The 3,891-nt window shown below is 53.9% G+C and overlaps 1 long non-coding RNA gene across 1 annotated transcript; it reads left to right on the plus strand.

Annotated features, from left to right (window-relative positions):
- Positions 1–1,970: 1,970 nt before the first annotated feature.
- On the plus strand, positions 1,971–3,622 carry LOC107182778. The gene is made up of 3 exons (XR_001513512.1): positions 1,971–1,991; positions 3,170–3,193; positions 3,584–3,622. It is a non-coding gene; the product is annotated as an uncharacterized LOC107182778 (long non-coding RNA).
- The last annotated feature ends 269 nt before the right edge of the window (positions 3,623–3,891 follow it).

Consider the following 3,891-nt stretch of genomic DNA (forward strand, 5'->3'; position numbering starts at 1 on the left):
GAGGTCTTTGCTCTGGATCAGATGCTGTCAGGATGTTGTGGGGGTAACTGATCACTAACACCTACGATAGGGGATGATTGCTCACTGCTGTGGACTGGACATTGTTCATGTTTTATTCTGTGTTCAGACCTGAAGACTGAGTGGTCTTGATTTGTCCTGACCTATCACAGGGACAAAGCTTCCTTGTCTGATGCTGCTGTTCCATGAAATTGTTCATGCCCAACATCATTTCTCTTTCTCGGGGCACAGCCTTGCCTTGCACAGGAAGGAAAGAGGGTGAGGGTGGGAGGTCCTGGCTTTCTCCCTGCAGGGTCTCCTCAGTCAGCTTCAGCCCCTTCCTGGAGACCTACAGGACTGGGTCCTTGCAAGTCTTCAAAAGGCTTTCTCCCACCCCCTGACCTCCTCAGGTTAAGAATTTAGGGACTGGTGGTAACTGCTCACTGCTCCTGGCCCTAGGTCAGCTCTCTCCCATGTAGTCTAACCCCTTTCACAACCACAAAATAAAAATTCCCCTGAGTCCAAAGACCCGAAAAAAGAGGCTGTAAACTCTAGATTAATGATATCAAGATTTCACCACTGCAACTCTCATCCCAGGAACAGCGTGGGTGGCATCAATAGAACGTGCATATCCTCCCCACCACCTGGCAAAGCCTAAAGCTCACGCAGGACAGGCAGGATAGATAGGGGACTGGGGCATGACCCGCCCAGATAAGGGGAATGAGTTTCATGCCTGGGGCGGTGAGGGCCAGTTCCAGGAACCAGCACTGAGCAGGGGGAGGGTCCAGGTGTCTCTGAGGGGATCCATGGGAAGCAGTTTCTGTTCTGGCCCAGGTAAAGCTGGATCAAGCTCGAGGGTCCATGAGGGTAAGGCAGGTCACGTCATGGAACAGTCTCCTCTGCACAGCACATGTGGCAAACAGCTCCTAGTGAACCCTGCCTGCGTGATCTAGTGGAGTGAACCCCCGTTCCTGATGGGACCCTCACCAACACAGAGGCCTCCCCATGACTCAGGCTCACTCTTCCTTCCCCAGCCCTGGGCTCTGATCTTCACCTTGAAATGAATTACAATGAAGATGGATGGATTCGTGTAGAGTGCACGTCTGCAGGCTGGTATCCACAGCCCCACGTAGAGTGGAGCGGTGAAGGGGGAGAGAGCTTGCCTGCCATGGCAGCACCTGGGGCTGCAGATGGAGAGGGGCCTGTTGCTGTCACAGACATTTTCTGAGCATCCCTGCTGCCTCCACCTGGGACAGGCGATGGGGAAGGACAAATGGTAACTGTCAGCAAACACATGACAAAGTGGGGAAAGTGTGTGCAGACACGTCCTGGAGAAAGGGCTGAGCTCCTCAAAACATGAAACAGCTCAGTACAGAAATGAATGGTTCCCAGAAGCAAATACCTCAGGGAAGGATGTCCAGTCTCACTGAGCAGGGAGACGTTCCCACCTGTGAGATGGGCAGCAAACAAACCATGTAGTTGGAAACACTGATGGCAGGACTGTGGGGAGACAGTCACTCTTAGACGTTTGTTGGTATATTTTTGTATAAAGTGACCCTTCCGGCGAGCAGCTGAGACTTTCCCTCTGCAGGTCCCTTCTCCAGCCCGAAGCCGTGGCAAGTGGCCGTGGGGGTTACCGTGGGGGTGACCGTTCTGGCTCTGATTGTAATCCTGGTCGGGGCGGTGTTCTTCTGGCAACAACACAAGAGAATCAGGGACTTGAACGAGGAGAAGGAGAGGGAGCGAAGTGCCAAAGGTGAGGCCTGGCTGCAGGTGGGGGGACTTCCCCGCCCCAAGCCGCCCACCCACTGCGCGGGTTCCGCCCTTCCATCCCCATGATAACACCTTCTCTTTCCGCTTATTTCCAGAGAAGCTGCAGGATGAGCTCAGTAAGTACTGATCCCCCACCACACAGGTACTGGGACCCCTGGTTTCCTGCCTCACTGAACCTTCTGTTTCCCCTGCAGAGTGCTGGAAGCAGCAGTACCTGGCGCGTGAGTACCTAGACCTGGACCCACATCTGAGACTCTCTGCTGGGATCTGTCCAGCCCCTTCCTCACCCCTGACCACCCAGGGGATGGAGTGAGGACGCTGATGGGGGAGGTCAGGCAGTGTTTCCTCCCTGGAGAAAGGGGTCAGGCTCTCTCCACCAGGCCACTCGCACCCGAATGTCCAGGGAACCCCAGAAAGGAGAGGGGAGATGGATTCATGATGTGAGTCCTCCCTCCCCGGCTGCTCTACAGAATATAGGCTGCTGAGAGGAAACCAGAAGGAGAGAGAACATTCTCTTCTAAAGAGGAGGGGCTGGTGTCAGCTGTCCCAGATTTGTCATAACTGCTGAAAAGACGTGTCTGAAATTTTCTCATTAAGTCACGCAATTCTTTTTGGAAAATGGCAGGAATTCATACAGATTGAGATGGATGGATTTCAGCACACATATGCATAAACGTATGCACACGGCAAGCCTATGCCAGGTACAGGAGGAAGACAGTCACCTCATAAGCCAGGGTCATGTGATCCATGACCCCAGTGGGTGCCTGGCCCATGGATAGCAACACACCCTGTGTGTAGTAGGTTCCTCCTTCTCACTTAAAAGAAGGCTTCTCATTGCCACACCCCAATGGCCAGCATCACTGCAATGATGGGTCATTATTAAGTAACACCAGGGGACTTTCACACCAGCCCTGTGATACTGAGGCAGATCTGAGCACAGAGCCGGATCCTCAGTGACTAAGTGGCTCATGGGAGGAACACAGGGTGGACATGCTGGGCACAGGGATGGTTCTCAGGTTGGCATGTCAGACATGGATGGCACAGGTGTCATCATGCTACTCGGAATGATGTGCAATTTAACACTTATGAATTGCTTATTTCTGGAATTTTCAATGTAATATTTTCCAACTGTGGGTGACAGAGGATAACTGAAACTTCAGAAAGTGAAACGATGGTCAAAGGTGACTGCTGTACAGGCACATACAGGACAGACCTGCAGGGTCATCTGGGAAAGCCCCACTCGGTGCCTGCAGGTCACTAGGTGCAGGTGAATTTAAAGAGGAGGGGGGAGTAGGGAACTGAACGGGCAGAGGGAGCGGGAGGTGGGGGGTCAAAAGGAAGAGAGAGGAAAGGACTCAGAAAAGATAGCTGAGGTGACCCTGCCTGTCTTCCTTTGCAGGTGACAGGTCTCAGGCCTACGCTGGTGAGTGACTCATGCTCTCTGGCTCCTGCACTTGTGTACAAAGCCCTTAAACCCTTTCTGTGCTGGTGAGGGATCATCAGACCCTGCTCAGAGCTCATGTTCTGTGGACGACCACCCTGCCTCTCTGGACATCCAGAGAGGACCTCCCAGCTCCAGCGTCCCCTCACCTGCTGCCACACACGCCCACACCTGGGCACAGCCTGCTACCCACAGCCCCACCGTGATGGAGGAAAGCCCAACATTCTGAGACCTTTTATGTGTCATCCTCAGAGCTGTGGAGGAAGGAAACTAGATATTGGTGGGAAGGAGAGGGAAGAGGCTCAGTGAGGAGGATGGTGGGGGGAGAACAGAAATGATGACCTTTCCTTGCCTGTGTCTCCTTCCTTTCAGAGTGGAAGATGGCCCTTTACCAACCTGGTGAGTGAGTCTTTGTGTGTTCCCTGGGACAACAACTCAGGGGCCTGGCTCCCTCTTTCTTCTCCTGCTCTTGACTGGGGAACATCTGGGTGGGTGGCATGAGATCCCCACAGTGTGAGCATCTGCTTCCAAGAGAGCCAGGGACAGCTGCTGTCCTGGCTTCCCCAGGTCTGTGGAGGAAGGAGGAGGCATGAGCAGTGGAGCTGGGGGCAGGGGCTGGAGGGAGAGGAAAGAGGTGACCTGGCCCAGCTGCTGCCCCACCTGCCCTGAGCTTCCTCAAG

This window comes from Myotis davidii, unplaced genomic scaffold (assembly GCF_000327345.1).
Source record: "Myotis davidii unplaced genomic scaffold, ASM32734v1 scaffold4770, whole genome shotgun sequence".
In the NCBI taxonomy this organism is placed as follows: Eukaryota; Metazoa; Chordata; class Mammalia; order Chiroptera; family Vespertilionidae; genus Myotis; species Myotis davidii.